Here is a 24,039-nt window from a genome sequence, read left to right on the forward strand (position 1 = left end):
CGAACTTTTTTACAAAGAGAGAGATAAATTTCTATTTTGTTTAAACCACAATTATTTTGAGTTTTCTAAACATGGCATGGAACCCCAGACTGAATCATGCATTTGTCTTCCCAGCCTCTCTTGCAGCTAGGGTGCAGCATGTGGCCAGGCTCTACCCAAGGTGGCCTCAGCGGCGAGCTTGAGCTCCTGCAGTAGTGGCTGTTTCCAGTGTCCAGTGCTGGGGGCCAGGCAAGATGAAGTGCCCAGTGCTTGGTGGTGGCAGCAGGTCCTCACTAGGCCAGTTATGTCTCAAAATTTTGGCGCTCTTCTTGGCTGCATGGTCTCAAACCTAGTTTTTTAGCCTACCTGCTGATTCTGTAAGTTATCCAACATCCTCTTAATAAATTCCCTATCTCACATCTGCCAGAGTTAGTCAGTAACCCACAGTCTTCACCCCTGTCAAACAAAATACTTTCTAACAGTAAGATTTCACCAAGATGGTTGGTTTTTGCCACCAAATAAGTCCAATGAATAATCTGTCAACTCAGACTCAACACAAGGCACAGATTCCATTTCAAAGTCAGAATTTTCCAACAACCTTATTTCTAAACATGCTTCTGGGGGGCAGAATCAGGTACTTTGGAGTATTTGGTGTCTCTTGTCACGGGGATGGGTGCCATCTGCTAGTTGAAGCCATGGTATTTGGGGATGATACCAGTAACCAAAATTAAATATGAATTTAATACAAAATTAAATGATAAGTATATGCAAAGGCCAACAGCACTTCACTTATCCAGGGCTGAGTGAAACAGCAACCTCGGTTATTGGAACACTGTCCGAACCAGAAAAGGAGCAAAAATAAACAAAACCCAAAACCAGATGAAGAAACCAACAACCACCCTCAAAGCAAAACAAAAAAGACTGTTCATGGCCAAAATAAATGACACCGAACTCAACCCCCACACACAGCTGAGGTATTTACCCACAGGTGAGCCAATCAGAGCTTTCTTCAGAGGCCATTCACTCTTTGTGCGGACACAATTCAAGGGAAAATTTGGGTGAAGGACTTCCCATTCCACAGCGGATTTGAAGGCTCACCTTAGAAGCGGGGGCCTGGGGCTGGTGCTGGAGACGACGCTCTGACAGGAATGAGAAGATGGGGGTGAGTTTGTGTGACAGGCAGAGACAGATCTAGAATAGAAAGAAGACAGGCGAGCATAGCACAGCCTCTGGGCCCATTTCATGTAATAGGAAAGCCCTGTGTACACTCCAGTCTGAGATGGTGAGGGGAGTGCGTGCTGTGGTCTGAATGTTTGTGTCCCTCAAAATTCATATGCTGGAGCCGGCCCCGTGGCCGAGTGGTTAAGTTCGCACGCTCTGCTTTGTTGGCCCAGGGTTCCACCAGTTCGAATCCTGGGCGCAGATGTGGCACCGCTCACCAAGCCATGCTGAGGTGATGTCCCACATACCATAACTAGAAGGACCCACAACTAAAAAATACACAACTATGTACCAGAGGGCTTTGGGAGAAAAAAAGGAAAAAAATAAAATCTTAAAAAAAATTCATATGCTAAATCCTAACGCCTAAGGTGAAGGTATTGGGAGCAGGGCCTTTGGGAGGTGGTTAGGTCATGAGGGTGGAGCCCTCAAGAGTGAGATTTATGCCCTTAGGAAAGAGGCTCCAGAGATCACCGGAGCCCCTCCACCATGTGAGGACACAGTGACAAGTCTGCAACCCGGGGCAGGGCCCTCACCGCACCATGCTGGCACCATGTCTCGGACTTTCAGCCTCCAGAACTGTGAGAAATAAGTCTCTGTTGTTTACAAATCACCCAGTCTGTGGTATTTTGTTATGGCAGCCCGAACGGACACAGGCTGTGATTCACGAAAACCCTGGATGTCAGGAAAAGTTAGGAAAAATTTAAAAAGTGGGCCAGTATCCAGGGTTGGTGAACACGTGCAACAACGAGGATTCCTCCACTGCTGGTGGGAGAATAAGCACCTAGGAAGCTGGTCGGGTAGCACCTTGTAAAGCCAAGCGTGGGCAGCATCCTTGACCCAGCAGTTCCGCACGTGCCAGAAAATTCCTAGCAGTACTGTTTGTAATAGTATTCAGATCTCTCTATGTCCATCAAACAGCCAGATGAATAAATGCATCATGGTAGTGTCTGCAATGGAATATTACACAGCAGAGAACACAAACAAACTACAGCCACGTATGGCAACAAAAAAACACAACCTTCAACAAAAGGAACTAGTTACAACCAAATACATAAGTAGGATTCAATTTATGTAAAGTTTAAGAGCAGGCAAAACTAACTATATTGTTTGGGGCTACATTCATATGTGGTAAAACAATACAGAAAAGCAGGGGCGTTATTAACATATAACTTGGCGTAGTGGTTACCTCTGATGGGGAAGGAGGGGGCCACTAAGGTGCTACTGTGATGTTCTTTTTCTTAACTGGGTTTACTGGTGTTCATCTGATTTATATTCTTTAAACTGTACATGTATGTTTTATTCATATATATGATATATTTCACCAGCACTTTTTTTTTAAAGATATTTAAAAATTTTTTTCCTTTTTTCTCCCCAAAGCCTCCTGGTACATAGTTGTATATTTTTAGTTGTGGGTCCTTATAGTTGTGGCATGTGGGATGCCACCTCAGCATGGCCTGATGAGCAGTGCCATGTCCATGCCCAGGATCCGAACCGGCGACACCCTGCACCACAGAAGCGGAGAGTGCGAACTTAACCACTGGGCCACGGGGCCAGCCCCTCACCAGCAATTTTTTAAAAGAAGGGAAAAAAAAAAAAAGGCAAGAGTCAGGTGCCATCCATTTTACTCTGTTTAAGAAGGCAAGATAGTAGTTAATAACATCAGAGACACTTCCACCACGTGGAGGGCTATACATTTCAGTGATCTGGAAAGTTCATTTGTACGTGACAGCTGCTCAGCTTCTCTCCCGTACAATGGAGACACCACAGCAAGGACTGGGGGTCCCATGGCTTTTCAAATGAATTTCTGAATTTTGTGTTGGCTGAGAAAGAAAAGAGAGAGGAGCCTTAGTGGGAGCCCCTTGGTCTGGCACAGAGGACACCCATCAACCAGCTCCAAGCCTGCATTTTGGCCTCCCTCCCTCTGGCTGCACCATCGGCCTCACCTGGGAGCTTGTTATAGGAATGCAGAGTCTCGGGCCCCACCGCAGACCCACTGAATCCGAATTTGCACATTAACAAGATCCCCAGGGCCTTTGAATGCACGCTGAAGTGAGAAGCGCTGCTCAAGTCCAGACCCTGACCAGGGACCAGATCCTCAGTTCTCTGTAATTTCAGGAAAGCCTGCCATTGGAACAGGCCCAAGGCTCTGGACCCGTCTTGTACTGAACTCCATGCTGCAGTGGACAGTGCTCAGAATTCATTCACTCGTTCCTCCATTCAGTTAATATTAGGACTAATCATATGAAGTTGTCATTCTATAGGTCAAAAATGGCTGGATATTGTCAGTTTGATACAGTCTGGCTCTTCCTATGCACGGAGCTCCTATCACATGCCAGGCACAATGGTAGGTATTGGGGATAGAGCTGTGGGCAAAACCAGCCTTGGTCGCTGCTCTCATAGAGCTGATGGTCTACCATGAGCAACAGTCTAATTAGTTAAAAAAAAAAAAAATCCACACATAAGCATAAAATTACAACTGTGCCAACAGCTACAAGGTGGAGGTCCCAGAGCATGGACCGTCCCTGAGCTGGCGTATTGCAGGGTTGGGGCTGGTCAGAGGAGCCCACCCTGAGGACGTGTGGCCAGAAGTGAAATCGGAAGAGTGAGGAGGGGGTGGGAGTGAGGAGCGTGAGAACTCGGGGAACGGAACTCCAGGTGGGCGGCACAGCGCCTGCTAAGGCTGCAGCAAACCAGTCTCTGAAGGCAGAGACCCCGCCCTGGCTGCAGGACCCAGCCTGCCCGGTCTGGAGTCTCTCCTCTCCCAAATGTCCACGCCACGCCTGGGAGGGAGGTGAGTCTGTCCGCAGCAGCTCCCCAAGCCTTTCTGCTTCTCCTGCAGCCTCTGTGTTTCAAGAGGCTGCCCCCGTACTTTCTCTCCCCCGTGGGAAGGGACGGTTTAATGGTCCTGCTATTCAAATTTACTCACTTCACATCTGCGTGCCCTGCACTTGATCTTTCTTCTTTGAATAAACTGTGGTGGCCTCAGGGAACTTCTTTCAGTTCCCTGAATGCCTGCGATCGCTCTTACTGCTAGGTCTTTGCACATGCTGTTCCCTCTGCCTGGAACACCACGTGAGCAGCCTGCCTGCCCCCCTCCACTCCCAATACCTGGCTTACTCCTGGTCACTGTCGGCACCCATCCAGGAGTCTTCTTTACCCCCAGCCCCAGAATCTGGTGCTGCTCCCACAACCCCTTGCATGTAGACATGTCACGTGCTTGTCACCCCCAGCACCAAGTCCGATTTTACTCATCAGTCCTCTCCAGCATGCAGCTCAGCACACAGTAGGTGCTCCATATTCACCTTGATACTCATTCATGTTGAATGAATGAAAATGAATACATTGTATTTAAGCTGACCTGGCCAACATTGTGGCTTGGCTGATTCCACCGCCCTTTCTTCATTTCTTTCTTCCTTCCTTGCCTGCCTCCACTATAGAGGCTGGCTTGCTTTCCCAGCCTTCCTAGCCCCTAGAAGTGACCATGTGACACAGCCATACCAATGAGACACCTGCTGGGGGCTTCTGGGAAAATTTTTCCTTTTTTATCAAAGGGACTCACAGCTGGTGCTGCCCCTCTTCTCTTTTACTTTCTGCCTGGAATTGAGCTGTGATGCTTGGGGCTGCAGTAGCCATGTTTTAATCATGAGGGAAAGGCCAACAGAATCAAAGTGACAATAGTCCAGTTGTTGCTGAGCCACAGAACCGGAACAAGCGGCTACTTATCTCTAGACTTCTCCTTATTTGAGGAAAACGAACACCTATTGAGTCCATTGTTAGACAGATTTTCTGTTATTCGCTGTGGGTAGCATGCCAGCAGGGGAATAGAAAGAAGGAGAAAAGGATGGGGAGAGTCTACTCTTTGGTTTGTTGAGTACCTGTATGTCCCTGCGTATTGCACTAGTGGCTTCATATTCTTGCCTTTTAATCTCACAATTTATCCAAGTAGAATTATCCTGTCATTACACAGACGAGGCAGCTGAGGCTCAAGACCTGAGTGAATGGTCCCCGTCACCCAGCCAGCAGTGGGAGAGCTGGGAGGGGGCCAGGCTCTCTCTGCTCCACCCCAGCGCTGCCCTGAAGACAAGGGTGGCGAGCCTTTAGCAAAGGCAGCCAAGTGTTATTAGCGGTGGGGACACAGGGGGCTGGTCTCGAATCTAGATCTCCCCAGACCCACTGGATCTTCTAGCCCAGCATCCTTTGTGTCTGGCAGCTACACCAGCTTGATTAAAGCCAACCCACTGTAGTTAGAGCAACAGTCGATAACTGTGTGGTATAGACTGTCACACACCACTAATTCTAACCCCAGCCACTGCCACTGCCAGAAATATCCTGCAGAGACACGAGTCCTGTGCCCACAGCTCAAGCACTTTACTCAGCAGGGCTTGTGTCTTGGGGGTCGCCAGGCTGAGCAGTGACTGGGCAGGCGGCCCTCACTGCCTCCCTTTCTCTGTCTCCTTTAGCGCCTTCTCTCTTACCTACTCTAAGTGCCTAGTGCTTTCCCATTTTCTCAGTCTCTCCTATGGAAAGAAAAAAACAGCTTGTAACCATAAGTGCATCAAACTATTGGCTATTTAATTGTTCCTTCTTTCAGGCCCCTCTCCTACCATTGTCAAACCCTGGTAGCTGGACATAGTTCTACTGGTAAACACCCCAGCCCAGCCCAGACTGTCGGAGCCAACCCTGGTCCTTCGCTGGGGGCGTACAGCAGTGTTCTTGGCTGGTCCTGCTTCGAGGCCTTCAGACATCGTGCCAGGCTCTGTGCTAACAGTCACACGAGTTGAGCATTACGCCCCTATTTTACAGACATGGGAACTGAGGCTCCTACCCAAGGTCATGCAGGGAGGACTCAAACCCAAGCCTGGTGGACTTTAAACCTGGACGACAGCCTTCCTGGTCAGGGTGTTTCTCAGCTGATCCCTCAGCCACCTCCCTTCTGCTTCCTACTCCCCATCGCCACTCCCTCAAGCCTTAAAATTCCCCTGTGAAGAGATTTATTCCTTGAGGCTGAAAGCATTTCAATTTTCAAGAGTCTCCATTAAAATGCAAAAGCCCCGGGGGTCCGGCCCAGTGTCGCAATGGTTAAGTGCGCACATTCTGCTTCGCGGCCTAGGGTTCGCTGGTTCGGATCCCCGGTGTGGACATGGCACTGCTTGGCAAGCCATGCTGTGGTAGGCGTCCCATATAAAGTGAGGAAGATGGGCGTGGATGTTAGCTCAGGGCCAGTCTTTCTCAGCACAAAAAAAAAAAAAAAGAGGAGGATTGGCAGTACATGTTAGCTAAGGTTAATCTTCCTCAAAAAAAAAAGCAAAAGGCCCTGGGAAGTACAACCCTCTAAACCTTGTCTTATACCTCCCGAGTAGGGAGAGTTTAATAGACCAGTCCTGAGGGAGGAGTGGGCGCAGGGAGGAGAGGGGCAGGATGAAAGCATTGAATTGGCTCAGGCCCCTTTGCCCTGAGGCCTTGATGAACCCCAGGTGAGCTTCTCACCTGAGGCTTAGGGTCCCTAAGGCTGTTCATTTCCAGTGAGCTATTTTGGGAGGGCAATTATCCTGCGAGCACCTTATCCCCCTCAAGCACAGTCTAACAAGGCTTCCAGGAGCCATGAGCCTGGAGTGACGTGTGGAGAGACCAGCAGCAGGGCCACATGCTCTCTCCTAACCATCGGACCCAACTTCTGCGGGTTCTGCGAGCCCTTCCAAGGTGGGTCTGAGCGTGTGGTGTGTGCAAGTGTGTGTGGGGGGGCGGGGGGGGGAGGGGTTCAAATTCTACCAGCCCACCTGGCCCCTTCGTTGTCATGGCAACCTCTCCTTGAGCGGATCTCCTGTTGATCTGGGTGTTTCTGAAGGCAAGCTGACACCTTCCTGGCCGCCAGCGTTGATTGAGGCTGAGCTGAGAGACCCTCTAGATGAAGGGACCATCGCATTTCTGGCTTTGACACCTTGGGCTTCCAGACTCAACCTCAAAAATCAATATTTTATTTCTGGCTCGTCGCAGAAGTATCTTGGTGGACCTGCAGGAGTAAGCTTGCCCCTCGGCATTCTGAGTCAGGGCCTGAAGGCAGGTGGCAAATGTCCTCCAAATGGAGGAGGAATATTTCATGGACTCCGCTTCCCTGTCTCCCTCACCCCCTGCTTTGTGCGGGATCTGAGTTGGCTGCTCTCTTTCCTGCGTATTTTCCAGGAAGCAGGATGCAGGTTATCCTGAGAGGGACTAAGGGACAGTTCATCCATTCCAGGCATCATGACAAGCACTTTACACGCCTCATTTATCCCCACTACAGTCACAGATGGTACAGACAAGGACTCATTTTGAATGTGAGGGCACCAATGTTGGGGAGGGTAAGTGGCTTGCCCCGGGTCACTGAGCCGGGCTGTGGGAGAACCTGGATTTGACAAGCTCAGGTGGTCTGCTCCTCGAGTCTGTGCTGGAACCACTGGCCCGCCGGCTGTCAGTCTGAGTGCTGTGAACGGACCACTGGGAAGCACGCGCATATGGTGAGATGCACGAACTTAACCATAGGAAATAGAAGTAGGGCCAGGAGAGAGGGCCCTCCCCTTCGTGGCCATCCCGCGTTGCACGCCCTGCGTAACAGGTACCACTTCCAGGGTTTAATTATCTGGAATAGATATCAACCTGCCTCCTAAAAAGATCAAATTTAGTTTAAAATAGCAACACAGTGATTTCCAGTCTTTTAAGATTTGCAATGCTCTGTTGCTTTTGGTAGTTGCTGTTTCTTTTATTCTTGTAAATATCCATTTTGTGGGGCTGACCCCGTGGCCAAGTGGTTAAGTTTGTGCACTCTGCTTCAGCAGCCCAGGGTTTCGCTGGTTCGAATCCTGGGCGCAGACATGGCACCGCTCATCAAGCCATGCTGAGGCAGCGTCCCACATGCTACAACTAGAAGGACCCACAATGAAAAATGCACAACTATGTACCCGGGGGCTTTGGGGAGAAAAAGGAAAAAAAAAATATCTGTTTTGTAAAAGGACATTTATCTGTGATATGAAATTCAATTAACAAAATGTTTGCTTTGAAGTCTTCAATGAAACCCCTTAAGATAACTGCAGATGCCTAAAGATGTTACTTAAAATAAGTGGAGCAGGTTATCAGATGTTTCCACGTTGTGACCATTGTCAAGGTGTACATGTAAGATTTGTGCCCTTTTTTGTTTGTATGGTGTATGTCAATAAAAAAAATTCGCTTAAGTATTAGAAAAATAAAAGAGTGAGGGCTCTCTTTGAACAGTGTGCAAATTAGAACAGAGGTGCAGGCGTCCACAAGCTCTGTTCTCGGGGGAGCTGATGGACTGTAATTCTGGGCCTCACATATAGCTCGCAGGGCCTCTGCATGGGCTGTCCTGTGGTCACACCCCTGGGAAGAGCTTTCTCCTGGCAGCCTTCTGGGGGGTCTTGTGTCCTTGCCTTTTAGCTTCCTGGGGCTCAAAATGCAGGGTTTGCACAAGGTTGAGTGTAAAGACCTCAGTGCGTGTGTGCATGCACACACATGTGTGGGACAGAGGCTGACCGACAACTCTCGGTTGTTTTTATTTGCATGCCAGCTTCAGCACATACTAGCTGTGTTACCCTGGGTGAGTTCCTTAACCTTTCTGAATCTTAGCTTCCTCATCTGAAGAGTGAGGATGATAATATGGCCCACATCATAGAATGGCAAGAGGAAGGATTCAATAGGATAATGTGTGTAAAGGGCTTATCGCGGGATCTAGTGCACAGTGAACACTGAAACAATGTACGAAATCAGAACTTCTGGAGATGGGGCTCAGGCATCCGGTTTTTAACAAGCTCTGTAGGTGATGCTGGCACACAGCCAAGGTTAAGAATTACATTCTGATCTGGTCTCTGCCCCCACCATTGCACCGTGAAAGATCTAGAATGTTAATTCTCTTCTCTCCCTCTCTCACAGATTAGAGCAGAGTCAGAGAAGGCTGCCCTTTGGAAAGTATCAATGCTTGAGGAAAGTCATTCTTTCCTCCCTCCCACAGACAGTCACTGAATGTGTGCCAGGCACAGTGTGAGGGAAGGACAGACAGATGGTCAGGTGTGACTCCTGTCCTTGGGGAGCTAAGTGCTCACAGAGGAAACTGCCCAACGACACGGACTGATGAAGCAGCACTGAACTCTTGGGCTCTGGTCCCAGCTGTGCCCCACTGGAGTTTCTCTGGGCCTTGTTTTTTACATCTGTAAAGTGAGGGGAATAGACTGCATCATTTCTGAAGTCCTTCCATCCCTGACATTCTATGACGCCATAAATGCACCCTTAAAAATGCTGTATTATAAAACTCAACAATAAGAAAGTGAACAACTCAATTAAGAAATAGGCAAAAGACCTGAACTGATACCCCATCAAGGAAGATAGATGACAAATAAGCATATGAAAAGATGTTCCACATCATATGTCATTAGGGAATTGCAAATTAAAACAACAATGAGATACCACCACACACCTGGGAGAATGGCCCAAATCCAGAACACTGATGACACCAAATGCTGGCGAGAATGTGGAGCAACAGGAACTCTCATTCCTTGCTGGCGGGAATGCAATGGGGCAGCCACTTGGAAGACAGCGGGTGGTTTCTTACAAAGGTAAACATAGTCTTATCATATGATCCAGTAATTGCATTCCTTGGTATTTACCCAAATGAGTTGAAAACTTATGTCTGCATAAAAGCCTGCATGGGAATACTTACAGCAGGTTTATTCCAAAACTTGAAAGCAATCAAAATGTCCTTCAGTCGGTGAATGGACAAACTGTGGTACATCCAGACAATGAAATGTTATTTAGCGCTAAAAAGAAATGAGCTATCAAACCATGGAATGGCATGGAGGAAACTTAAAGGCATATTACTAAGTGAAAGAAGCTAATCTGAAATGGCTACTAGTGTATGGTTCCAACTATATGACATTCTGGAAAAGGCAAAACGACGGAGGCAGCAAAAGGATCACTGGTTGCAGGGAGGGGGGGATGATTAGGTGGAACACAGAATTTTTAGGGCAGTGAAACTACTCTGTGTGAAACTGTAATGGTGGAAACAGGTCATTATACATTTCTCCAAACCCACAGAACATACGACACCAAGAGTGAACCCTAACGTAAACTACAGATTCTAAGTGATAATGATGGGCCAAGGTAAGTTCATCGGTTATAACAAATGTTCCACTCTTGTGGGGATGTTGACAGTGAAGGAAGCTGTGCGTGTGTAGAAGCGGGGAGTAGATGGGAAATCTCTGTATCTTCTGCTCAATTTTGCTGTGAAACTAAAACTCTTCTAAAAAGTAAAGTCTATCAGAAAACAAATAAAACGCCAGACTGCGTATGATCAGGAGCATGGGCTTCAGAGCCCGACTGTCTGTGTTTGAGCCCTGGCTCTGCCCACTAACTAGCTGTGATCAACAGCAAGTTAGCTAAACATTCGGTGCCTCGGTTTCCTCACCTGTAAAATGGGGATCATTATAGTGGCTGTTCCATGGGTTTTTGTGAGGATTAAATGCATTAATAAATCTAAAGCATTTAGCACAGTGCTTGGCTTATAGTAAGTGCATAATCAGTAATAGCTACTATTAAAAAAGTGAAGCATTTAGAGGCTGGCCCAGTGGCATAGTGGTTAAGATCACATGCTCCACTTTGGCGGCCTGGGGTTCACGGGTTCAGATCCTGGCCACAGACCTACATACCGCTCATCAAACCATGCTGCGGTGGCATCCCACATACGAAATAGAGGAAGATTGGCACAGATGTTAGATCAGTGACAATCTTCCTCAAGCAAAAAGAGGAAGACTGGCAACAGATGGTTGCTCAGGGCCAATCTTCCTCACCAAAAAAAAAAAGTGAACCATTTAAAGAGCTGATTCCAATCGATTGCCTCTCGCTCCCTTTTGGCTATAGCAATCTCTTGCAGTCAGGGTAGATAATCAGATGCCTGACAGGATGACTTCTCTCCACTGTATGTTGGGGTAGAAGCTCTTTCAAGCCCACACATGTTCTGAGGTCCAGAGGAAATGCCTCTTGATGGGACCATGCCAATGGATCGGGCAGGAAAAACAGCAATATACCTCTGTCTCTTTTGCCTGAGTGACCTGGCACATCCCTTAGTCCCCATTCTTTCTTTCACCAACCAAGCATTTTTCTGTTTCTGATGTCACTCTGGGGAAGAAAGCCCTGTGCTAGATTAAACCAAGATTAGTGTTCAAGCTTAAGGTGATCTTATCTTCTGACCATAGCAACCATCCTGGAGCGCATGGCCTTTGAGAGAGCAGTGGGGAACCACTGATGAACTTTCACATTTTGTTGCATACTTAAAATGCATTTAATATTTATTGGACATTTTCCCATAGCTCTAACGGCGTAATTTCGTTTGGAATTTATGCATATACACATCAATACAAGTAGTTAGCATTGCCATTTAGGATTGTAAAAAGGACACATACTTTTTAGACCCTTACAACCTTAAATGATATATATTGCTTTCAGATAGTGAAAGAGGCATGTATTACTATAATTAAGAGCAGGTACTATGGTTGACCTTGGCCAAAGAGGATGACTTGGCCATGACCTGTAAAAGACCAACGAGTGAGTGCCCCCAATAGACAACTACGAACACTTTCCCTTCCACAGAAGATCTATTCAGGTCGCCCCACTTTCACTGGTGATGACAACTGCGAGAGAGGACATCCTATAATGTGGGATGTTAAAGGCTGCAAAGGGCTCCCATGAACATTACATCTGAACCCCACAACAGCCTCCTTAGATGAATCCGAGGTTCTCAGAGGCCAAGCGTCCCACTCAAGGTTTTTCAGTTGGTAAGAGGCATAATTTGGACGCAGCTCGTTGGCTTCAAAGCCATGTTCAATCCATTAACTCTCAACACGGCTTTGATGGATGCGAACTCGTGGCTGGAGTAGGTGTCACTGGTTGGTTGCGCCTCTACATTCCACCTCCCGGCTCCCTGCGGGCAGAGCCTCCAATTTCTTTAGCTCACGTACCCAGGCCTCCAAGTGTCTAAGCCAATCATAATCGTCCCAGCACCCTGGCCAGGGATTGGTCTAGAGGTGGGCATGTGACTCAGGCCGGCCAATGAGATGCGAGGGGAGGTCTAAGGACGAGATTTCTCTGATCTTAAAAGTTGGGCAGGGCGGAAACAGTCTTTCTTCTTCCACTGCCGTGGAGAGTTTTGTGTTTCCGCTGGGCTCGTTTTATTTAGATTCCTACTTTAGTATTCATGGTCCCCTTTTAAAGAGCACCTGGCTAGCGTCCTTTGACTCTGGCCTGTGGGCCTTGGCCCGTCCGCGGATGGCACCGAGGCTGGCTCTGCGGTGTGATGGCACTTGGCTGCAGTTCCACTGTGGCTCGAGGCAGCACGCATCCCCCGAGGGAGGGGGTGCAGCTGTCCCTGCTGGACGTCCCTGAGCGGCTGGCCCGGTGATAACATTTGTGGACTCAGGCCTCCCAGTTGCTCTGAGGAGGCTGACAGCCAAACCCCCAGCCACGCATGCGCTTTACCCTGATGCTTCAGTCAGAACCGGAGGAGGGGTGGCGGGCGATGATGCCCTCGTTAAGCGAGCTTTTTCCGTGAGACAGTGCTTGCTAAGCACTGTGGCTTGGAAAAGCCCTTTCTTCTTTGAGAGGCCTAGTCCCAAATGAGTAACCTCCAAGAAGCAGAAACTACATTTTTACACATGGATGTTAACTCCTTAGTTCCCAGTACCCCGGCCAGCTTCCCAAGTCCAGTAAATCTTAACTGGATGGGTAACATTAACAGCACAGAATGATTACATGGCATTTCTATTTCCAGACTGAGTCTTCTATTTCTTCGCTTTATTCCTTTTTTTTTTTTTTTGATGAGGAAGATTGCCCCCTGAGCTAACATCTGTTGCCAAGCTTCCTCTTTTTGCTTGAGGAAGACTGTCACCGAGCTAACATCTGTGTCAGTCTTCCTCTATTTTGTATGTGGGACACCATCACAGCATGGCCGAGGAGTGGTACATATGTCCATGCCCAGGATCCAAACCGACGAACCCAGGCTGCCAAAGCAGAGCCCACAAACGTAACCCCGATGCCATCGGGCCAGTCCAATTCCCTTTATTCTTTTGTCAACCCTGTAAAGAAGGTACAGAAGGGATTACCACCTGGCCATGTGACCCTGGGACACGCCCTGTGAGCACCTACCCCAGCATAGGCAGGCCCTGGGTTAGGCACATCAAATGTGGTCTCGCTTAGTCCTCGTGGGGACCCTGTGCAGTAGGAAGTCCTACCCCCACCGTAGCCAAGAGGACAGTGAATCCCGGAGAAGAGAATCAGTCGCGGGGCTGGGATTTGAATCCAGCCCCTGCTGCCCGTGTCACATGACATTTCTGGGTCTCAATTTCCTCAGATGGGAAATAAGGGGGTTGTAATATGGACTCTCTAAGGTCAATTTTAGTTCAAACTCTACGATTCTATGAACGTTATCCTCTGCCGTTAAAAAATGGAATTGAAGCATAGACATGATCTTTGCTGAGGGCCAAGTAAGAAGCTAGAGGTGGCTGAGCCTTGCTCAACACCAGGTCTCTGGGCTCCCTTTTCATTGCTCGAGTGACGGGCGGTTGGAGCGGCTCCTGGGATTAGAGAATTGAGATCAACACACCCAGCTGGCTTCGGTGCCCTTGTCTAGTTAACTTCTGGGCAGTCTTCACGGCCGCCAGTATCTTGTCTCTTTACAAAAGTTCCAGCCTCTTCTCCCAGGCAAGCAGCAGCCTGAGACGCTGACCCAGGCTGTGGTCCAGGAGCCAAGGCTGGACACCTTGTCGGGGGAGATTCAAACTACAGCATCCAAGAGCTCCTCTTCTGAGCCCTTACTTGTGCTAGGCACTGTTCCAAGTGCTTTACAGGCTGTAACTCTTTGTATATTTATATATTTAAATCTTTCTAATACCCCTATGGGTTGGGTATTATCACACATACCCCATTTTAATGATGATGAAACTGAGCACAGAGAGGTTAAGTAACTTGCCCAAGGCCACACAGCTAGTATGCATCAAAGACAAGATGCAAGCAGGGAGAGCCTGGTTCCAGAGTCCACACTCTTTACTACTATGCTCTACTGCCTTACATGATGCATTAACATTAAAAGACCAGATACCTAGGTGAAAAAGGTGTATATGGCCATGGATGACAACCTGAGACCCCAAGATGATGAACGGGTCTGGGAGAATTCAGGCTGAGCAGTGGAGTCTGTGGAGATCCCCTGGAGCACTGAAACTGACCTACGGGAGGAAGGAGCGTGTCCCCAGGAGGGCTTTGTCAAGGCCACCTGGCCCTGTGCCAGTGAGTGGGTAGACCCTGGGCACCAAGTTGATTTGGATAAGAGTTTCTGACAAGTAGAGGGAGCTTGGTTCTGATGATTTCTGGACCTGTCTCATAACGCTCCTTAATTCTCCTTTGCACACTTGTGATTATTTAATTAGCTAATTATTCATCCACTAAAGAACTGGGCGAGCCTTGTTTGTGATTGTATTGACAAAGCCCTGCACTGAGAGAGGATCAAGTGTTTGTTGAATGAATGAATGACTGGATGGATGAGTAGAAGTCTGGCCCTGTGGTCTGAAGCATGCTTTCAGTCCGAGCCCTTGGGGAAGGCTCTTGAAGGGGAGGGCACAAAAATAACAAGTCTGCATTTGAGGAAGTATTTGAAAGGAAAGGCAGGCTTTAAAAAGGAGGAAGGAGAGGATTAGGGAGATGTGTTTAAGAGATAGAGAAACACTGGCTGGGAGGCGAGGGGAGGGAAAAGTGCGCATAAAACCTGAAAGGAAGCCTGTGAGCCGGGCCAGGGCTGCCAAAGAAGCCGTTGTCCAGAGGCCTCCCTCTGGGGGACGCGTGGCCTCCCTGGGAGCCTCGTCCTGAGGCCAGCCCAGAGATGGGTCCCTGTGCAGCAGCGAGTTCTCATTGTAAACGCTTTATCCTCCCTGCCCAGGGACAGCAGAGTCCCTCCTGGTTCCAAGGGGGGGGGGGGATTTTTCTGCTCCCTGGGGTGAGTTCCTGTGAGCTGGGGCTGGGGACTCCCCCAGGCCAGGTCCCGAACTGGGAGAGTGGGGCTCTCTGGAAGGCACCCTTGGGCCAACTGAGGGCAGTGTGCTTAGAAAAGCGGGCACCAAAACTTGGCCCGAATGGCCTGGAGCTGGAACAGCTTTCCTAAAAGTGAAAGTCCCACCCTCCCCCACCCGGGCCCACACAACGGCCCAGTCATAGGCCCCCTCGCTCCTTCCCACACCTCTCCCCGCCACACCACCAAAATTGTTGAGTGTGAGAGGAAACGCCGCCTCCCGCCAGAAAACCTAGGGGACTCTTTTCCCCCTTTCGTAAACATTTACTGAAATAACTTTTTATTGGGGGTTGTTTTAAAGCACATTGCATAAAGAGAGTCCTGAGAATTATTCCCATGATAACTTTGTTCAGCTAGATCTGTGTCATCAGTGGGGGCCTCAATTTCCTCATCTATAAAATATGGCCCCTTCCTCACTTTAATATTCTGCAAGTTTGTGCTGCACCGGGAGTGACTGAGCATTATATTCTGCTCAGCATCTGTTCGATGAATGTTCTTTAAGTGCCTAGAGCCCAGAATGCTTTGCACATCATTGGGGATGCAAAAGAAATTATTTCCTAGCCTCTGCCCATCATTTATTTAAGTGGCCATTGAGCGCCAACCATAAGCTCAGTATATGGTTGGAGCTATAGGAGTTTTAAAAGTGTAAGATGTTGTTCCTACCTCTAAGGTAACTTCAAGCACGTCGGAATGACAATACATATAGAAAATAAGGAGAACAATTCACAATGGTATGTGATTAGATGTGACATGGGCTGGGAAGTGCTACTTCAGCTTGAAGAGGCAGAAATCCCCATGGGTCTCACAGATCTAAGAAGGCTGCATGGCAGTGGGGCATGGGTTGGCTGAAACGTAGTGTTGATGGTGATGCTGCTGTTGAATACAGCCAAATTGAGCTCTCAGCATGTGACGAGTATTCCTATGGTGCTTTATAAGTGTCACATTTAGTCCTCACATCAACCTCCGAATGTAGGCGCCATTACTGTCCATTTGACAGATGAGGAAACTGACGTCCAAACATTTTATCGAGGAATCTGACCAATCCCTGTGAACGCCTTCTGGGAGTCGGGTGGCCGGAATTAAGAAGAAAGGAAAGAGTGGCAAATGGTCTTCAATCTCTCTAGAAGCAGCATTATGTGGGTGCTAGGTGGAAACATCTTGGTAGGGTTACGCCTACCTTTTCAGATTAAACTCCCTCTTTTAAAAGTGACTCAAGGCCTCTGGAATATACATCCCTAAGTTATAATGTACCTTCCAGATCTGAACAGATACAACAAACTCGTCTCAGCTCTTATTTCCCTGCGTTATATTTGACCATACTGACAACCCATTTGGCCTCCACGGTGGTGGGGAAGCCCACACCTGTGTTAAGGGAGAGGGGATTTGAGGACCCGTGAGGTTCTGTGATGCTGTGTCTGTGCCTTTCTTTCTTCTATCTTCTGGGGCTCCTTTTGTCTGTTAACTTCTTTGCCTCCTCATATTTCCCCAGTTTGTTAATTATCAGCACCTCCTAAGACTAACTCCTAGACCAGCTTCTGTTCACTCATTCATTAACTCAAAATTTTATTTGTTAATCACCTATTATTTGAAATTTAATATTTCTAAAAATCATCTTGGATCTAAAGGAGTTTAGTGATTCTATTTACAAGCCTGGTGTCAACTTCGGGGAGCACCTGTACATGGATGACTCACACAATGACATCCCCAATATGGATCTGACATCTTCTCCCCAGAGGGTGTCAGGACGCATCTTGAAACGTGATATTCTGACAGCAGAATGCATCAGGTTTTCAGCAGATCGCTTAAGTCCTCATTTCCCCATTTTTATGAACGCCATCCGTCTTCCTGGGCCTCTAGTCTGTCATCCTTTATGGGCATGGATGATGTCTTCTTTTCGCTTTGCCTTCTCAAATAGGATGGCACATGGTGTATGGCTCAGAGCAAACATTCAAACAAGGTTGTCCGACTGAATTATTTAAATGACTAACTGAACCCTGAGCTGTAAGAAGGCAGCTCAGTGCAGTTCTGTATTTAGTCTCAGATGGTTGAGTGGCATTTGATGGATGGAGCAAGAAGAGTAAGCAGATAAAATTCCACCGTGTCAGTTCAGCAGTCCTTTACAAGCCTGGCTTTGGGCCATTTTATTCACGTATTCTTCAGCCTTCTTTTGGTGGCAAGTGTCAGAAAACCCAACTCAAACTATCTTACCAAGAAGGAGAAAGGAGATATCTTTTTTTTTATGCTTTTTTTTTGTGGTGAGGAAGATTGGCCCTGAGATAACATCTGCTGCCAATCTTCCTCTTTTTTTTTTTCTCCCCAAAGCCTCAGTTCATTGTTGTATATCCTAGTTGTAAGTCCTTCTACTTCTCCTATGTGGGATGCCACCACATAGATGGCATTGCTGAGTGGTGGGTAGGTCTGCACCCAGGATCCAAACAGGGAACCCTGGGCCGCCGAAGCAGAGCACGTGAACTTAACCACTACACCACCGGGCCACCCCACAAGGGGATATCTTGACTCTATCACTCTGAAGTCCAAAGACTAATTCAGCATGTTAGCTTCAGGGACTCAAATGATGATCTCATGGCTGTTTCTCTCTTTCCATGTCTTGGCTCTCTTTTCCTCTGTGTGTTGGTTCCATTCTTGGTCAAGCTCTTGTCACATGACAGGAAAAATGGCCACTGACAGCCACAAACTACATCCTTACACTGGTATTTTAAAGGAAAGGAACTTCTCTCTTCCTTAACATTTAGGTATCAAATCTCAGGGAAGACTCTGTTTGGCCCTGTTTGGGTCACGTGCCCATCCCCAAACCAATCACTGTCGTTTTAGAAATGGACTGCTCTAATTGGCCAGCGCCGGCCACACGCCTACACTTGGGTGGGGGTGATGTGGCACCAGGATTGACACCCCTCCAGGCCACAGGGAGAGGGAGAGCAGTGGTTCTCCAAAGACAGGAATGCTGAGGAGAACAACAGACACCCACTACACTCCTTCTCTCCCTTGCCCAGCATTTTAACCAGAGAATTTACTCTCTTCACCCTCCAAAGATTTATTGTGTTAGGAGATTGAAGAGAAGATGCTGGGCTTTCCCCAGAGATGGCTGTGGGTGCTGATTTACTATTCAACCTTTAGACATGTCACCTGTTGTTTTATAAAATTCTCATTGGTGGTTATTAGAAGAGAAGCCTTCCTAATCCCAACTCACAAATTTTCTTCTCAAATATTTTAGCCTTGAATATATATGCATATATATATGTGTGTGAATTTTTTGAAACTTTAACCACCCCCCCACCCCCAGCCAAATCACTACCACACAACTTCTCCTCCCACCCTAGGGAAGAGAGTGGAAGGCTCATGGCTCCTGGTCTCTCCTGGCAGGTGTTTGATTGAGTAAGGGAAGAGCAGGAGGAAGAAAACATTGTAAACAGGTCTCTGTCATTTGCAGAATATATAACAGCTAACTCAGCTTCTTGTTGGATTTTGTGATATCATCCTGCCCTACACCTAAGAATTCTCTATGGCATTTTGTGTGCGTGTGTGAGGAAGACTAACCCTGAGCCCACATCCATGCCAATCTTCCTCTGTCTTGTATGTGGGACGCCTCCACAGCACAGCCCATGAGTGGAGTAGGTCTGCACACGGGATCTGAACCTGCAAACCCCAGGCCGCCGAAGCAGAGCGGGCAGGACTTTAACTACTCAGTCACGGGGCCGACTCATACAGCATTTTTTTTTTTTAATTAGGAAATCAAAAAAACTCCTGTTTTTGAAAAATGTGTGATAACTCCAGCCATGTCCAAATCAGGCTCTGGAGAGGACTTGCTCTAAGCACACACGCTAATTATTAGTTCCCCACGCATAGATCCGTTTAGTCTTTTCAAAGTCCGAGACGAAGACACATAATGCAACATTGCACCAGTTCAGTGTTTTCTTCCAAATAAACGTCCAGACCTCATCTCATGGGGGAGACATCATAAGGCAGTTTCATAGGACCCAGCTTTGATCTTTATGATGTAGTAAAGGTGTAGTTGGCCTTTCTGGGGCTGAGAGTCATGTTCTTCCACAAGACTATCAAATTACTACTGATTTTCCGTTGTATATTCTTTCAGGGCCTTACTTTCTTTTTACTCGTTAACGTCAATGGTTTGAGGGAGAGGGCTGACAGTGAAGGTGAAAATGATGTCAATGTCACTGGGACTTGATGTGTCTTTCCTTCCATAGACCAGTCCTCTTATCCGGAAAGATGTCACTGCCGGGGGAGGACAGGGAGAGGAAAACCTCCCTGTGCGCACACTGAGGAGCCATGCTCGTTGGGCTTTGCTCCTTTGCTCCCATCTGTCTACAGTCGTGCTGTTTCTTTCACTCTGAGCATCTGCACTCCAAGAAGGCATGAACTTTTTCTTTCACTTCCTCTCTTCTATGGGTGATGACCTGACATCACTCAGAGGAGGCTGAAGGTCACTGAATATAAACAGTCACTCCCATCTGGCTTAAGCAGAAAGGTAGGGGGGTTGGCTAGGCGCGCAGGGGTCTGGAGGTAGGAGATGCCACCCACGGTGCCAAGGTCTCAGGGGCGACATGTGTGAGGGCTCTGGGTCTCTGCGCCTTTACAGACGGGAGGGCACGGTGAGGACACATTTCCTCTGGAGTCGCCCCTAACCATCACCACTCTAGGAGGATGGAGGGTGGGAGGAGAGTTGGCAGTGGCAGTTGTAATGGGGAAGAAGGACATTCGGGGTGGGCTGAGGGCTGGGTCTGCTCACCGGAGTGTCTGTGAGCAGAAAGGAGAAGCCAGGCTGCCGTGTGGCAAAAAGCCCAGGGGTCAAACTGTGCGGCCTTAGAGAAAGTGGCAGCGGGCTCAGGCCGCAGCCCCGGGAGCGGGCGGGCCTCCTGCAGGGACCGACCCCAGGGCTTCAGGGCGCCCGTAGTGGCCAGGCGGGCTAGTGGGCGGGCGTAGAGGCCCCCAGTGCCTTAATTCTCTGCCCATCCTTCTCCGCAGAAAAACGAAAGGGGCTTGCGAGATCATTTCCTCGCTCCCTCGGTCGTGAAGCGTCCAGGGATGCAAATGTGCCGGAATCCTCGCTCTCTCGGTTCGGGGAAAAAGCGCTCAGGACTGAGGAAGATGGTTCAGCACGGGCTCCGCGGGCTCGGGGGCCTTCGGCGCGGCCCCCGCCGCCGTGTCCGTGCCCCCGCGCGGCGGCTTCAGTGCCGGGCGGCAGCCGGCGGCGGGGCGCGGGGATGCTCTTACATAAGCGCCCGCCGCGTCCTCGCTCGCGCGCTCCTGCCCCGCGGGCCGGCAGAGCCGGGGGCCGCGGCTGCGGCCAGGGGAGCGCGCGGAGCCCCGGGAGGCGGGCGCGACCGGCGGCGGGGGCGGTGAAGGTCAGTGGGTGTGAAGCGCCGGATCCACACCCCCTCCTCCCCTGTCCCCTCCTTCCCTTCCTCTCCGTCCCCCTCTGACGTCTGGAGCTGGCAGCTCGGCAGGTTCCGCATTCCCGACCCCTCCCCGCCGCCCAGGGGCCGCTATATAGCCGGGGCTGATGCAACCCGTCCCGCCGCCCGCCACAGCCTGCGGGAGGGACGCTCGGCGGCCGCGACGGGGGGCGCTGGCGGCGGCGGCGGCGGCGGGGCTGGCGCCGCGGCGGCTCCGCGGCCGGCACGGGCCTGGGCACCGGGCGGAGCTCGGCGGCCGGGCGGCAGCGGCGCTGAGCGGGCACGGCGCCTGCAGCCGGGCCCCGGCCCCGGGGGCGCCGCCTCCGCCCGCGGCTTCTGCACGGTGGGTGCGAGGGCGCGCGGGGGGCGCCGGCAGGGCGGGCGGCGGGGCGGGCACCTGGGACCGCCGCCCCCGCGCGGGCGGAGCGCACCGAGCCCCGGAACCCGCGGCCCCGGGCCCCAGAGCCGGCGCGGCGCAGGGCGCTGCAGCCCGGGCCCCTCCCGCGAGGCGCCTGGGAGCCGGTGGCTTCCTCTTGGTTCCCGCCCTGGGACGGGAGGCTCCGTCCGCTGCTGGGGCAGCCGGGGCGCTCTCTCCGCCTCCCTCCCGCGCTCTCCTCCCCCGTCCGTTTGCAGGGAGGTGCTCTCCTCGCGCGGCGGGGAAGGCGGGTGAGTGGGGAGAAAACTGCCCAGGGGAGACGGGCCGTGGGGGTGGAGATGGAAGGGGAAAGGCCAGGGAGGTGCAGGGGCTGGTGGTGGAGGGATGACAGGGACCTGCTGGCAAGTCGTGCCCGCCCCCACCCCCCTCGCAGGGAGGAAGCGCGGCTCCCTGAGGACGTGGAGAAGGGTCCTGAGAAGGCTGGGCTCTCGAACCAGTGAGGAGGACTTCGCTTAAGGCCATTGCTTCCGGGGTCAGGGCTGGGACGGGGCTTCGGGGTGGTCTCGGTCCGCTGTAGGCTCCCGCTGCTCCCAGGCCAGGTTACATAAGGAGGCGAGCCGGCTCCTCTAGGTAACCAGCCCCTCCTCTCCTGCCCAGCGCAGTTTAGAAGGCTCTCTTCTGCCCCTCCCCTCAAAGGAGGCTGAGGGATCGGGCCTTTCTGCCTGGAGCCGGGACCCTAGGGGTGGCCGACTCAGGCTTTGCAGGGTCAGTGGGAGAAGGTGGGGAGACCAGGAGGCCTTGGCCCTTCTGCAGGAATGGAGAGGACAGCTATGCGGCTGGACCTGGAGAGGCTGGTGGAAGGGGAATCAGCCGACCCTTTGGGTCAGCTCTAATTGCAAGGTTGTCTGACCCTTGCCCAGGGCGCCGCCCTCCTTCCTGGCATCCAGGCCATTGAGCTACGGCCTGGCCACATGTGCTCAGGGCAGAGGTGCTCAGGTCTGTCTCTCAAAAAAGGACTTGCAGACGGTGGAGGTGTGCCTACCCAGGTTAAGTCTTGGTGGACTCTCCGTAGGGTCTTAGTTTGGGGAGCATCAGAAACTGAAGCTTTGAATCATGGTTGGGTGCCTGCTTGTCCTCTGAGGCCTTGCAATGAATTGTGTTCACATATTGTCTCCCTTCCCCCCAAACCTCCCTTCCCTGAGGGTTTTTAGAAACACCTCCCATTGCTGTCATCCTCCCCGCAAATCTGGCTGGAGCTGGCCGGAGGCCTTATCTCCCTTTGCAGGTTTCTAGGGGAGCGGTCCACCAGCGATCAGGTGTGAGCTTGGCTCTGATTTTATGTAACCCTGAGGAACAGGGAAGAGAAGCAGGATCTATTCTCATGCCTCTGGCCGGTTAAGGTTCTGCCTCTTCAAACAGGGAGGACGGTTTCTCAAAGAGTCTTCTGTTCCCCCTCTGCTTTGGCTTTGGTTCAGAGCTGCAGGAAGCTCCAGAATCTTCCTGAAGAGCTGGGTGCTGTGAGATCGGAAGGGCTGCTGACTTTTCTTCTCGGTTGGTTGCAGCCACCTCCAAGGAGATGTGTCAATAGGTGGTAACAGTGTCCACTGGGGAAGAATTTGGACAAGGATTCTTGCTCACTCGCTGCCTAGCTCTTGCAGCCACCAGCGTCTGTTGTCGTCTCCCTGACCTGCTTGCAGGTTGTGTGGGCATCTTTTCCAGCCCGCAGAACCCGTGGCGGGCTGGGAAGTCTAGGCCCTCCAGGCCCTTTTGTCGTGGGGCTGCTGGGCTGGCTCTCGCACCAGGGTCTCTGTTTCCAGCTCTGCTCTGGAAGACGGGGCCAGCGCAGACTCTAGGCTGGCCTGCTCTGTATTCATTCAGCCCCAGCTCAACTTGAGCAGCCAGAGCCAGGACTGAGGGCAAGCTACATTCTTTTCGGCTGCAGGATGCAGTTTGCTTTCTTTCCATGCGAATGAATTATGTTTGAAACTGAAATGGGAGGAAGAGAAAAATAGAGTGTGTGTGTACGGGTGTGCGTGTGTGCATACCTCTGTAGGCAGGGGGAGAGCAGCAGGCACATTATTTTTCCATTTTCCTTTAATTAAGGCTCTGTGGAGGTGTGTTTGAAAACAGAGGGTCTCCTATGCCTTTGAGGAGGGTGAGAACACTGTTTTGGCTGCGTCCCGGGCCATATGCAGCGTATGGTGGCCAATGAAACTGGGCCTGGCTCATTCTGTTGCTTGTCTTGGCAGTCGGTTCCGTGGCTTGTGTTACCAGCTCTGGAACTCACGGGCTGCCAAGCTCCGTGTGCCTGTGTGTGTGTGTGTGTGTGCGTGTGTGCACGCGCTCTTGTGCGTGTGTGTGGTTTGGCCTCTCGAAGCTCCGCAGAGACAAATGCCTCAATGACCCAGGGCTGGAATTTTCAGCCTGTGTTTCTTTATACTCATTGCTGGCTGTGGGAGGGCTGGCCAGAGCCCACCGATCTAGGCTTTTTTTAGTCTGTTTTCTCGCTGCAGCCTATGGGATTCCAGTGTGGAGCTCCATTTCCAAAGCTTTAGCTGGCCAGTGGCATTTTTTTTTAAAAGGCCAAAGGATTTGTCACACACTATGTGTATGTCTTGTGTTATGTATCATACTGTGAATCCTGACACCAAGGAACTGAGATGAGGTGAGGCGGGAAGAGAGGACGGATGGCTTGTGCGGTGGCCGTACCCTCCCAGCTTCTTCTCTGCTGTGTTTGCAGACAGGGCCTTGTCAAATGCATTTGTCTGGTCTCCAGGGAACACCCTTTCCTGGGAGAGGTTCCAGTTTCTTCTATGGCTGGGATGGCTATGCAGGGATCATGTGTGCCCGTGTACCCTGCTGGCGGCTTCCTGTGACCTCCTAGCACCCCTCATTTTCTTGTTATGAAGATCTGAGAAGTGACTCCTAAGCATGCAGGC

The 24,039-nt window shown here is 50.5% G+C and overlaps 1 protein-coding gene across 5 annotated transcripts in view; it reads left to right on the forward strand.

Annotated features, from left to right (window-relative positions):
* The first annotated feature begins 19,713 nt into the window (after positions 1-19,713).
* The window catches only part of JDP2 (Jun dimerization protein 2), a 43,586-nt gene continuing 39,260 nt past the window's right edge, over positions 19,714-24,039 (forward strand). The window contains exon 1 of one of the 5 annotated variants that reach the window (XM_070593659.1): positions 19,714-19,796. The gene's annotated coding sequence lies outside the window, so the exon portion shown is untranslated. Of the gene's footprint in view, positions 19,921-20,561; positions 20,674-20,927; positions 21,068-21,168; positions 21,391-24,039 lie in introns of those variants that run through there. The other 4 variants (XM_070593658.1, XM_070593657.1, XM_070593656.1 and 1 more) reach the window with 4 other exon arrangements.

The sequence above is a fragment of the Equus przewalskii genome, chromosome 25, assembly GCF_037783145.1.
Source record: "Equus przewalskii isolate Varuska chromosome 25, EquPr2, whole genome shotgun sequence".
NCBI lineage: Eukaryota > Metazoa > Chordata > Mammalia > Perissodactyla > Equidae > Equus > Equus przewalskii.